General features: G+C 42.9%; 1 long non-coding RNA gene across 1 annotated transcript in view; it reads right to left on the bottom strand.

Moving 5' to 3' along the window:
• Window positions 1-14,089, bottom strand: part of LOC132344802 (uncharacterized) — a 282,704-nt gene that overhangs the window by 244,128 nt on the left and 24,487 nt on the right. The gene's annotated exons all lie outside the window — the stretch shown is intronic.

Raw genomic sequence — 14,089 nt, 5'->3', positions numbered from 1 at the left:
ATAAACAAATCTATTTCTTGCCTAACACTTTGCCTCTTGCGGAATTTCGTCTGCGAAGAGACACAAACGTCCAGGTACCAGGTAAGTGATTCTAATTAAAAGACCATGGTTCAAGACCCAAACTGGATTTTGGGGCGGGGAGAGGTTGGAGTCCTGGCCATGTGGATTTTAGTCAAAACCTGATGTGATAGGTTTCAGCTAGAGGAGGTCTCCATGCCACTGCATCAGAAATTTTATACTATGGCCTGTTAAACTGGTTCATAGGGCTAGAATGAAAGTCACATTCGTCTGCATTTCTCGGCACCTAGACTCTCAATATCTTTGCCTTTGGGTGTACAATCCAGACACTGTATGCCATGAATGCCTCCACTTTGTGTTTATAAAATTCAAGCTGAGTGTGTGTACAGGATAGGGAGAGAATGGACAAAGCAATAAAAAAAAATTGAGCTAAAAGTTTTCTGGCTGCCTTCCGAAATATGGCTGCCCTGGTGACTCAGACGGTAGAGAATCTACCTGAAATGGCAGGACACTGGGGTTCGATCCCTGGATTGGGAAGTTCCCCTGGAGAAGGGAATGGCAACCCACTTCAGTATTCCTGCCCAGAGAATCCCATGGACAGGGATCCTGGAGGGCTACAATCCATGTGGCCACAATGAGTCAGACATGACTTAGAGACCGAACAGCAACAGCAATCTCCTAACACTTCTTCTACTTTACCATTTCTTGCTCCAACTAGTGAAGCCCATCCGTCCTAGAGCCTGTGCTCCGCAGTAAGAGAAGCCACCACAATGAGAAGCCAGTGCACCCCAATGAAGGGTAACCCCTGCTCCTCGAAATTAGAGATCACACACGCAGCAATGAAGAGCCAGCACAACCAAAATTAAATACATAAATAATTTCTTTAAAAAAAATACTGAAGCCACAACAGCCCCAGGGGCTCGAACTGAACCACATTCTGCCCAGCAAAACCACAGGTGAGGGATGCAACAGCCATGAAAAGGCCATAAGGGAATTCAGTGACACCTGAAGGCCCTTACGAGCATTCATCATTTCCTTTTCAGATGGGTAACTGTCCATCACTGAAGAGTTGTCCTTAGTATTCCAGCGAGGTCCCTTATGTCCAAGTCTTCCTTGCCTTTAGGAAAAACTCTGAACTTTGAAAGACTTGCCAGGTAGACTCTGCTGGCTTCGCAATGCTTAATTTGCCTACAAAAGCCCTTCTCCTTCTCCGGATGATACTAACCATCAGCCAGCCCCTGAGCCTTGTTCACAGGAACTCTTTCTGGGCAAAAGAAAGAGCCTCTTGGACCACAGACCTCTTCTTCACTATACTCAGCATTGAACACCACTGCTCAAGGCCCTATCAACAATGTTTGGCTCTCTAACCTGTTGCTCCAGAACTCCTTAAACTCTACCCACCTCAGGAAGTCATAGGGCCCACCAGACTTCCATAAGAATCCAAGTTCCCTTCTCCATGCAGGATCTCAGTTGGATAAAACAAGATTAGGGAAAATTCTCAGATTACCCAAAAAAATATGTAGACAAATTTAGACATCTATGACTTTTGAGTTAACCCAGAAGGACATTTATATCATCCTTGCTCAGACAGTCTCTCAGGCAGAAAGGACAACTATATACAGATTCTGCACCCAGTTGGGAGACAGCTATCACATGGCAAACTCCCAACCATTTCCCATGGGAATGATGGCTGTTCCCTGTTGAGAATCTAACTGGGAGTATAATATTTGAGCCAGGTTAGCAGCCAGGGATGCTTTGTCTTCCTCTTCCCCACCTAAACACTGGTGGTCAGAGCACACCAGAGAGGCTCCCTTTTCTGGCCAATGACCACCACTAGGTTTCCAGCCATGTCAGGACCAAGCAAGACAAAGTGCCAGCATGGGGTGTCACAGGTGCACCAAGACCTAAACGGTGACTAATGTAACCCAGGGTTCATGATGCCATATTTATAAAAAATAGCACTGTGGTTTCTTTCTTCCCTCCCACTCCATAGATTTTATTGGGTCAGTTCAGTTCAGTCACTCAGTTGTGTCCGACTCTTTGCGACCCCATGAATCACAGCACACCAGGCCTCTCTGTCCAACACCAACTCCCAGAGTTTACTCAAACTCATGTCCATTGAGTCGGTGATGCTATCCAACCATCTTATCCTCTGTTGTCCCCTTCTCCTCCCACCTTCAATCGTTCCCAGCATCAGGGTCTTTTCAAATCAGTCAGTTCTTTGCATCAGGTGGCCAAAGTATTAGAGTTTCAGCTTCAACATCAGTCCTTCCGATGAATATCCGGGACTGATCTCCTTTAGGATTGACTGGTTGGATCTCCTTGCAGTCCAGATCAGATCAGATCAGATCAGTCGCTCAGTTGTGTCCGACTCTTTGCAACCCCATGAATCGCAGCACGCCAGGCCTCCCTGTCCATCACCAATTCCTGGAATTCACTGAGACTCACGTCCATCGAGTCAATGATGCCATCCAGCCATCTTATCCTCTGTCGTCCCCTTCTCCTCCTGCCCCCAATCCCTCCCAGCATCAGAGTCTTTTCCAATGAGTCAACTCTTCGCATGAGGTGGCCAAAGTACTGGAGTTTCAGCTTTAGCATCATTCCTTCCAAAGAAATCCCAGGGCTGATCTCCTTCAGAATGGACTGGTTGGATCTCCTTGCAGTCCAAGGGACTCTCAAGAGTCTTCTCCAACACCACAGTTCAAAAGCATCAATTCTTCAGCACTCAGCCTTCTTCACAGTCCAACTCTCACATCCATACATGACCACTGGAAAAACCATAGCCTTGACTAGACGAACCTTTGCTGGCAAAGTAATGTCTCTGCTTTTGAATATGCTATCTAGGTTGGTCATAACTTTTCTTCCAAGGAGTAAGCGTCTTTTAATTTCATGGCTGCAGTCACCATCTGTAGTGATTCTGGAGCCCAGAAAAATAAAGTCTGACACTGTTCCTGCACACTAGGAGAAAAGTTATATACCTTAAACTGTCCATCAACTTGTCAGTCAAATGACACAGGACACACATGACCCTACCACATGTCAGGACCACTTCTGGTTTCCAGATAGCCTGCTCTCCTCCTTCTCAGGAGTATAATTTTGCTCTGCTTCATAAAACTGCTCTTTAAAACTGCTCTGTTTCTCAAAAAAATTCTTTCTCTTTGGGAGGACAGAAACAGGAAATCAGCTTTCAGCTGGTGAAAATATGGATTATTATTTATTACTGTTTATCAGGTTCCAGTTAAAGTTTTTATATTTTATAATGCAAATTTAGAAACTTTTGATTGCTGTGTGATCTAGACAAAGAAAACACAGCAATGGAAGAGGGATTTTCATGCAAATTTCAAGAGACTCTGTGGTAAAATAACTTAGGTCAAGTAAAATAGAAAAGAAAAAGTAAATTTTGGTAAGTTTTTGGTTTTGTTAAGTTCTTTTCATAGTCCTTTTTAGTAAAAGTATTTCCTTAGAATATTCAAGATTGTGGTAGAAATTAAATAGTAATAAAGTAGACAACTTTATCATTGTCACTCGTATTTCCAACCACTAATTGAGTATCTACTCCTTGGAATGCTTCATGGCAGAACTGGGGATGGTAATAAAAAGAAGCCTGAGCCACTGTCCATAGAAGTTAAGTGTCTATAGCTTGCTGCCATATCAAGCAGATGGGGAGATATCCTTTGAGACCTAAACATGTGACACGTTGAAACCAGGGATGAGAATGAGAGGAGGTTGCAGATTAGAGCAAGTCAAAAGTAAATGATTTGAGGCGACAAATGTGGATGCTTTGGAACACTGCAGTTCCCTTGAGGATGTAATTTGAAGTTAGGTGGGTTGCTGGGCTAAATGAGGCTGAGTGAATTCAGGGCAGAGGGTGACCCTGAAATGGGGGGTTGGTAAGTTGAGAAGATGAAGAACGGAATGGAAGATTATCCTTGATTTTTACTTTGAGACTGTGGGTAAAACAGAGAGACTCTCCACCTGGGATAGGAATAAAATGGGTTCTGTGCTCCTGCCCCAGTATAGGGAAACACAGGGCACAAACTGTGTTAACTGTGTTTAACCCCACTGCCTCCAGGGTGTTTGCCAGAAAGAAGGATGGTATTTCCTTGAACTGAGATATCTAATACCCATTGTAACAGCACTCTCCAAACTGGGGTCAGAGGCCACTATGTTAAAGAAATGCCCTACTGCCTATTTTAAGAATAATTTGGGGAACTACAAATGAAGGCTACACTTTTGGTGTTGATGAAATTAATGAAAATAGGGGGTGGTGGTATGGATGAAAAGGCAGCTGGGAGGGAAGATCTTCTTCCTTGACACAAATTCTAGAAGTTCTGAGCAGCATCCAGGTAGGAGAGATTCCTGTACTTTCAAATGACATATTTACAAATGGGGAAATTTTATATAGTTTTAATGTCTAAGCAGAAATTTGTTCATTCCAAAAGTACCACATATTTCTGATATCTCATGCCAGTAAAAAAAAAAAAAAATCCACAAACAGTTGATGCTATGGTCTGTGGTCATAATTATCAGAGGAATGTCATTCTTTGAAATCCATTTTTGCAAGACCTTTTAAATATCACGTATATTACAATAGTTCTACAAAATAGGGTTTAGAAGACTCACTTTGCAGATTATGAATTTGGTAATATTCTCAAGTTCACAAGACTTGTGACAGAGCTGGAAATAGACATTTGGCCTGCATCTGTCGAGAGGCCACATTGTTTCACTCCTCCCAGCCTGAGGCAGACCTAGTATCCTTTAGTTCTCCTGTCATCTGACTACTCTAAACTGTATTTCAGAGGCTTCTGTTTCAAGACGGTGGTGTAGGAGGATGTCTGTTCATCTCGTCCTGCACCATAACTGCAACTAGCTGTTGAACAACTATCAACAGGAGGACGCTGGAACACACCAAAAATGATACCCCACGTTCAAAGAAAAAGTGGAAGTTGCAACACGATAATAGGAGGGATACAATCACAATGAATTCAAATCCCATACCCACTGAGTAGGTAACTGGAGAACAAAAATACCAAAGAAGTTCTCCCACGATTGTGAAAGCTCTGCACCTCACATCAAGGAGCCCAGCCTGCGGTTCTGACAAAGGGACTTGGAATTCCCTGGTCATCTGACCTTGAAGGGCAGTGGGATTTGATTACAGGAGTTCCACAGAAGTAGGTGAAACAGACACACCATTCTTGGAGGGCACAAAGTCTCGCAAGCACCAAGACCCAGAGAAAAGGAGCATTTACTCCACAGGAGACTGAATCAGACCTACCTCCAAGTGTTTGACAGTCTCCTGTGGAGTCATGGGTCAGCTGGGGCTCACCACAGATGGGGGTACTGGAAGAAGCAGTCCTAGAGGTCCTCCTTGGCATAAGCCTTCTTACAGGTCAGCATTAACTCTGCCATAGAGACCACAGATCCATAATTCAAAAAGAGACAAGCACTCTAATGTTCACTGCAGAACTGTTTACAACAACCAGCACATGGAAGCAAGGTAGATGTCCATAGGCAGATGTAAGTATAGAGAAGTTGTGGAAGGTATATGTGATGGAATATTGTTCTTGTTATTTTGTCACTAAGTTGTGTCTGATTCTTTTGCAACCCCAAGGATGGTAGCTCGCCAGAATGCTCTGTCCACGGGATTTCCAGGTAAGAATACTGTGGTATGTTGTCACTTCCTTCTTCAGGGTACCTTCCTGACCCAGAGTTTGAAATCAGGGTTCCTGCATTGGCAGGCGGATTATTTACCATTGACCCACCAGGGTAACCCAGTGGAATATTACTCAGTCATAAAAATGAACAAAATTGTGTCATTGTTAGAGAGGTGGATGGACCTAGAGAGTGTCATACAGAGAAGGAAGTCAGAAAGAGAAAAACAAAGATTGAAAATTAACGTATATATGTGGGATTGAGAAGAATGGCACAGGTGACCCTGTTTGCAAAGCAGAAATGAAGACAGTGATATAGAGAACTAATGTATGGTACCAAGGGGCAAAGTGTTAGGGTGGGAGGAATTAGAATATTGGGATTGACACATACACACCATTGATACTATGTACAAAATAGACAACTGTTGGGAATATACTGTATAGCACAGGGAACTCTCCTTAATTCACTGGGATGTCCTCAATGCGAGGCAAATCCAAAGTGAGAGGACATATGTATATGTATGTCTGATTACTTTTAGTATGGAATAGAAGATAACACAACATTGTAAAGCAACATACTGCAAAAAATATTTTAAAAAATAATAGAGTAAGACAAATACATTCTTTTGTCTTTGCTACCATTGACTCTAAACACTGACTGTAAATGTACTTTTATTTAAACATTCCTTGATTTTCCAAAGAACAATGCAAAGTAAATCAGATTTTTCCTTCATAGGCTGTTATTTGAGAGAGTGATTTTATATGTTAACATGTATCTTTCAAAATGTAAATGTCATACAAAGGAAACTAGGATTAATAACTTTTTAACTTTCCTTTCTTTACTGTAATTGTTTTTACTTTCCTAGTTAGTATGGGGGAGCAAAACATGCCATCTCAAAATGTCTCTTTTGATACAAAGATTATTCTAACTGAAAACAATCAAGGTCAAAAGATTCAGAAAGGAACCTAACCTTTGGCCTAACTGCCTGAAAAACTTGGACAGAGGTCCTGTTCCCTGAATAGAACTATGACCAGAGATAGCTGCAAAGATTATGGGCAAGGTGTGGTGGCGAAATCTTGGCAGGGCCTAGCCTAACTGCCTGAAAGAACTTGGACAAAGGTCCTGTTCCCTGAATAGAACTATGACCAGAGATAGCTGCAAAGATTATGGGCAAGGTGTGGTGGCGAAATCTTGGCAGGGCCTAGCCTAACTGTCTGAAAGAACTTGGACAAAGGTCCTGTTCCCTGAATAGAACTATGACCAGAGATGGCTGCAAAGATTATGGGCAAGGTGTGGTGGCGAAATCTTGGCAGGGCCTAGAGATGAGAGTCCACTCTGTGGCCTGGGGTCTCTGCCTGGCACAGAAAACATTCGTTTGCCAACATTCCCTTTTCCATCTCCCTGTGAACTGCCTTCCTATCCTTTCAAGTCCCAAAGACCTACCATTAAAATTTTCTTTTGTCTCTGGCTCTGGGCTTTGGCCATTTTGATGAGTTATTCAGTTTTCCTGGGTCTCTCTCATGTCTATGTGTTATTACACTTATTTTATCCTATTAATCTGTATCACATCAATTTAATTCTTCAACGACCCACAAAAACCTAGAAGGGCAGAGGGAAGTATCATCTTCCTCCATATTAGCTACATCTCACATATTTCTCTCTGTGTTCAAAATCCTTCTTAATGAGGTATTCAATAACAAACTAACAGCTATGAATGTCAGTAATCATTTAGCTCATATTGATATAATTACATATTTATTTATGCTTTTCTAATTTTTACTTATTTATTTACTGAGCATTACCCCGCTCAATAGAGCAAGAGCCAGGTTTCCTCATAGCCAGTCCCTCTCTTCAGCAAGCTTCCACAAGCCTCTTAAACTCATTCTTTAGAGGGCAGACAGAAGAACTACAATGCCCTATCCTTTAGAACAAAAACCACAATCACACAAAGCTAACCTAAATGGTCACGTGGATCACACCTTTGTGTAACTCAAAAGCTACGGGCCAGGCTTTGCAGGGCCACCCAAGGTGGATGGGTCATGGTGGAGAATTCTAACAAAATGTGGTCCACTGGAGAGGAGAATAGGAAACCACTTCAGTATACATGCCTCGAGAACCCCATGAACATCATGAAAGGCAAAAAGATATACCAGGAGATCATACCAGGGGGAAATACCTGAGCCCCCCATGTCAGTAGGTATCTAATATGCTATTGGGGAAGAGCCCAGAAATAGCTCCAGAAAGAATGAAGAGACTTGACCAAAGTCAAAACCATGCTTAGTTGTGGATGTCTGGTGGTTAACGTCAAGTCCAATGCTGTAAAGAACAGTACTATTTAGGAACCTTGAATGTTAGGTCCATGAATCAATGAAAAATGCTCAAGCAGGAGACGGCAAGAATGACTGTCAACATTTTAGAAATCAGACAACTAACATGGACAGGAATGGGTGAATTTAATTGATATTACCATTGTATCTGTGGGCAAAAATCCATTAGAAGAAATGGAGCAGTCTCACAGTCAAAAAAGGAGTGTGAACTGAAGGTACTGGGTGCAGTGTCCACAAGGACAGAATGATCTTGGTTCATTTCCAAGGCAAAGCATTCAGCATCACAGTAATCCAAGTCTATGCTCCAACCACTGCTGCCAAAGAAGCTAGAGTCCAGTGGTGCTATGAAGATGTACATCACAGCCTAGAACTAACATTCCCCAAAAATGTCTTTTTCATACTGGGGACAGGAATGGAAAAGTAGGAAGTAAAGGAATAACTTGCAGCTGAAGATGGAGAAGCTCTACATAGTCTGCATAAACATGACCCGGAGCTCACTCTGGCTCAGATCATAAGCTTCTTACTGCAAAATACAGACTTAAGTTGAACAAAGTAGAGAAAATCACTAGGCCATTCAGATATGACCTAAATCAAGTTCCTTATGATTATACAGTGGAGGTGAGGAATAGTTTCAAGGGATATGATCTGGTGGAAAGACTGCCTGAAACACTAAAGATGGAGGTTCAGAACAAAGTATAGGAGGTGGTAACCAAAACCATCCACAAGAAAAAGAAATGAAAAAGGCTAAATGGTTGTCTGAGGAGGCCTTACAAATACCTGAGAATGAAAGGAAGCAAAAGGCCAAGGAAAGATATACCAATCTGAATGCAGATTTCCAAAGAACAGCAAGGAGTAATAAGAAAACATTTTCAAGTGAACAATGCAAAGAAATAGAGGGGCAAAATAGAATGGGAAAGACTAGAGTTCTCTTCAAGAAAATTACAGACACCAATGGAACATTTCATGCAAAGATGGGCACAATAAAGGACAGAAACTATAGGGACACAACAGAAGCAAAAGATTTTAAGAAGAGATGGCAAGGATATACAGAATAACTGTTCAACAAAGGTCTTTATGACCCAGATAACAGCGATGTTGTGATCACACACTTAGAGCCAGACATCCAGGAGTGTGAAGTCAAGTGGGCCTTAGGAAGCATTCTTAAGAACAAAGCTAGTGGAGGTGATGGAATTTCAGCTGAGCTATTTCAAACCCTAAATGATGATGTTGTTAAAGTACTGCACTCAATATGCCAGCAAATTTGGACCACTCAGCAGAGGACACAGGACTGGAAAAGGTAAGCTTTCATTCCAATCCCAAAGCAGTGCAATGCCAACGAATGTTCAAACTATCATATAATTGCACTCATTTCACATGCAAGCAAGGGAATGCTAAAAATCCTTCAAGCTATGCTTCAACAGTATCTGAAAAGAGAACTTCAAAATGTACAAGCTGGATTCAGAAAAGGCAGAGGACTCAGATATCAAATTGGTAATCTCCATTGGGTCATAGACAAAGCAAGCGAATTCCAGGAAAACTTCTACTTGTTTGACTATGCAAAAGCCTTTGCCTGTGTGCATCTCAGGAAACTGCAAAATTATTAAAGAGATGGGAATACCAGTCCACCTTACCTGCCTTCTGAGAAATTGGTATACAGGTCAAGAAGCAACAGTTAGAAGTGGACAAGGAACAACAGACAGGTTCAAAATTGGGACACGGGTACATTAAGGTTGCATATTGTCACACTGATTATTTAAGTTATACGCACAGTACATCATGAAAATTCCCAGATGGATGAACACAAGCTGGAATCAAATTGCTGGGAGAAATACCAATACTTTCAGATATGCATATGACACCACCCTTATGACAGAAATTGAAGTGGAACTGAAGAGACTCTTGATGAGAGTGAAAGAAGAGAATGAAAAAGATGGCTTAAAACTCAACATTCAAGAAACTAAGATCATGGCATCTGGTCCCAACACTTCATGGCAAACAGATGAGGAAAAAGTAGAAACAAGGGAAGATTTAATTTTCTTCTTCAAAATCACTGTGGATGGTGGATGCAGCCATGACAGTGGTGGTGGTGGTTTAGTGACTAAGTCATGTCCGACTCTTGTGACCCCATGGGCTGTAGGCTACCAGGCTCCTCTGTCCATGAGATTCTATTGGCATGAATACTGAAGTGGGTTGCCATTTCCTTCTCCAGGGGATCTATCTGACCCAGGAATTGACCCCAGATCTCCTGCACTGCAGGCAGATTCTTTACCAACTGAGCTACGAGGGAAGCCCCAAATTAAAAGATGCCATGAAATTAAAAGATACTTTTTCCTTGCAAGAGAAGCTATGACAAACGTAGATCACATAAAAGAAAGCAGAGACATCACATTAGTAAAAGAGGTGTGTCTAGCAAAGCTATGATTTTCCCAGGGGTCATGTGTGGATGTGAGTGCTGGACCATAAAGAAGGCTGAGCACTGAAAAATAGATGCTGTTGAATTGTGGTGCTGGAGAAGACTCTTGAGAGTCCCCTGGACAGAAAAGAGATTAAACCAGTCATTTCTGAAGGGAATCAACGCTGAATATTCATGGGAATATCTGATGCTGAAGTTGAAGCTCGAAACTTTTGGATATTGATGGGAAGAGCCGACTCATTGGTGAAGACCCTGATGTTGGGAAAGATTGAAGGGAAAAAGAAAAGGAGGCAGAAGAGGATGAGATGGTTGGATGGCATCACTGATTGGATGGACATGAGTCTGAGCCAACTCCAAGAGATCGTGAACAATAGGGAGCCTGGTGAGCTACGGATCATGGCGTCACAGTCAGAGATGACTGAGCAACTGAACAAAAGCAACAACACAGAACTGCAAAACAACAAAAGTAAAATATATTGTAAGCAATGGACATTAGACAATAACACGATATTGATATCAGTTGCTCAATTTTAACAAATGAACTTGTATCAGTTGAACCAATCCAAGATGTTGATAACAGAAGATGCTAAGTGGAGGAAGAGACTGGCTCTATAGGAACTCTGTACACTATCCACTAAATTTTCTGTAATCCTAAATCTATTCTTTAAAAAAATACGGAAGCTCACAAGACAAAATGTTCACCACTCATTATGAAAGAAATGCAAACCAAAGCTACAATGATGCATCACCTCACACTTGCCAGAAAGACTATCATAAAAAAATCTAGAAACAATAAGTGATGAAGTGTCATGGAGAAAAGAGAACCCTCTTGCACTTTGAGGAGGAATGTAAATTGATATAGCCAGTATGGAGAACAGTATGGAGAATCCTTTAAAAACTAGAAATAAAACTACCCAATGATTCAGCAATCCCACTACTGGGCATACACACTGAGAAAGCCGTGTGTGAAAAGATTCACGGACTGCACTGTTTATTGCAGCGCTATTTACAATAGCTAGGACATGGAAGCAACCACCTCAGCTTCCACTGACAGATGAATAGATACAGAAGTTGTGGTAGATATATACAATGGAATATTACTCAGCCATAAAAAGTAACAAATTTAAGTCAGTGGCAGTGAGGTGGATGCACCTAGAGTTTGTTTCATGGAGTGAAGTAAGTCAGAAAGAGAACAAAAAGTATTGTGCATTAACACATTTATATGGAATCTAGAAAATGGCACTGATGAATCTATTTGCAGGGTAGGGATAGAGACACATGTAGAGAAAAGATGTGGACACAGCAAGTGATAGAGAGAGATGGACAAACTGAGAGTGTCTATGACATATATGCACTATCATGTGTACAAGGGAGAGCTAGTGGGGAGGTGCTCTACAACAGAGGGAGCTCAGACTGCTGTTCCATGACAACCTGGAGGACTGAGATTGGGGTGGCCTGAGGGATGCTCATGGAGGGGGTTATATGTACACTTAGAGCTGCTTCATACTGTTGTACAACAGAAACTAACACACTATAAAGCAATTCTCCTCCAATTAAAAATTTTCATAAATGCTCTACTAATTTAAAATGTAGAAACAATCTGGGCAAGAACACATAGCCAGTACAGAGTTATATACAACAATGCCAAATGAATAAGAGACAGGAACAATGAAGAGCAAAAGATAATGTAAGAATTTATCCTCGAATTAAAAATCTGAGGAAACACGCACAGAAAGTATTCAAACATATAAATAACTTCAGTTATCAATGATCACCATAGAAAAATCAGGAGTCTGGCCTGGAAGAATCAATAATTACTTATCACGTAATAGAAAATCCACCATAAATAAAAGCAACCATACCAAAAAAACGTACCTACAAAGAAACCTCAGAACAATGTATACGTTCCACATATAGGCAACAAGAAGAATTTCCTGACAGCCTTAGGAGAAAAAAGTCTCAAACAGAATAGTATGTTATGTGTATTCATGAGGAGCAGATATGGTAAGACTGTCGATGTTCCTTAACTCTTTATAGATCTACTCCAGTCAGACCAGCTGAGACCACAATCAAACATGGGCTGCTGTTTCCTGTACCCAGAATAAACCATGGAAAACTTATACAAGGAATAAAGACAACTATTAACAGAAGCCAAAACACAAAACTAAATAGTGCCCGAGGCAAAATAAGTCTCTAATGAACTTGACCCTATGAGTGTCAAGGTGAGGGAGTCCTCAGAGACTGACAAGGGCTGTTCAGGCTACAAGGGAAGAAGACAGCAGGATCAGCTGGAAAAGGCTTTAAAGTTCAGCTCTTGATTCTTCCACTGTGCCCTGGGGCCATGTATCCCTACAGCCTCACTGAAGGAATCTGAGGTAGCATCTCAGAGCTCCCATGCCAAGATCATGGGGAACAAGTTTGAGCTGGATGTGGAAGCATGGCTCAGAGGTCATGAAATAACCAGCACGAACTTTGTTATTGGATGACAACTGGCCCTTTAAAGTGATCACCGTAATAGACTATCACGCAGGGACTAAAAGAGAAAACTTAGTACCCCAAAAATTGTACCAAAGGACAGAAATTCACCTCAGAACTTTTGACCAATGCCCCTGCAGTCGACTAAGAGCCCACAGTGAGAACCGTCAGGCTAAGGAGCCCCTTCACTTACTCTGCTGGGATGGTGTGGGGCAAAGTTGGGGACAGAGGTGGATTCATACGAGAAAGGGACGGATTTCCAGGCCCTGCCAGCAGTCAATATGAAGATCCTGAGTGAGATGTGAGGGGTTCCACACCACAGTAGGCAGTCTCCCATCCTTCCCTCTCAGCTCATCTTACCTGCAGCAGCCATTTCCTGGAAGCCTCAGGCAGAAGGGTCCAGAGGAGATGTACGTGCACTTCTCAGCAGAAGCCTCGGGACTTGATGTCTTCGATGGGAGGCCTTGTCCTCAGATCAGCAGATGGGATGTACCCACCACCTACAGGGGTCAAGGGAAGACATGGAGAGTGGACGGAGCATCACTCAGCCCAGAAGACGGGGCCCGAAAGTGCCCTCCCTGTCATTCTCAGGAGTTCCAGGAAGCCTGTAGGGCCAGGCCAGAAACAATTCCTGCAGGGTTGCTGACGAAGCTAGAGCCTGGGAGGGAGGCCCATAGACTCTGCTTGGTACAGGGAAGGTCTCAGGATCCGCGACGATTCAAGGAAAATGCACATGCCAATCCTCCGGGAAGCTCCCCCAGAACCCCGCCCACCCTGGCCCTGCCTCTGCTGTCCGCCTGGAACACAGAACCACATGACAGGAAGTGACGACCACGCACACACGCTGGGGTTGCGAAGCCATCTTTGAGAGCTGCTGCCATCTTGAGAACTGCCGTGCAGGGTGCCCAGACGGACGACTCCCAGGTCTCATCAGGTGTCCAAGTGTGAGGTGACGTGAGTTACAAGTGTGGGACACACGTCCGGCACGACCAAGCCTTTCCCTCTGAAAAGAGGGGGCCGGACAACCCCTGGCCACCCTGCCCCTGCTCTCTGCTGGAAGATTCGGGCCTGCATCTTAAGCCCCAAAGTCCATCCACTTCACCCAGTTAGTCTCCGAGAGGAAGGCTTCAGTCCAGTGCTGGTGGACTCCAGTTCTGCTCAGTAGACGTAAAGCCCGAGCCCTGTAGCTATGGAGGGACTCTCG

This window comes from Bos taurus, unplaced genomic scaffold (genome assembly GCF_002263795.3).
Source record: "Bos taurus isolate L1 Dominette 01449 registration number 42190680 breed Hereford unplaced genomic scaffold, ARS-UCD2.0 ScbfJmS_892_Leftover_ScbfJmS_927, whole genome shotgun sequence".
Classification (NCBI taxonomy): Eukaryota; Metazoa; Chordata; class Mammalia; order Artiodactyla; family Bovidae; genus Bos; species Bos taurus.
This window is presented reverse-complemented; position numbering and strand designations above follow the sequence as displayed.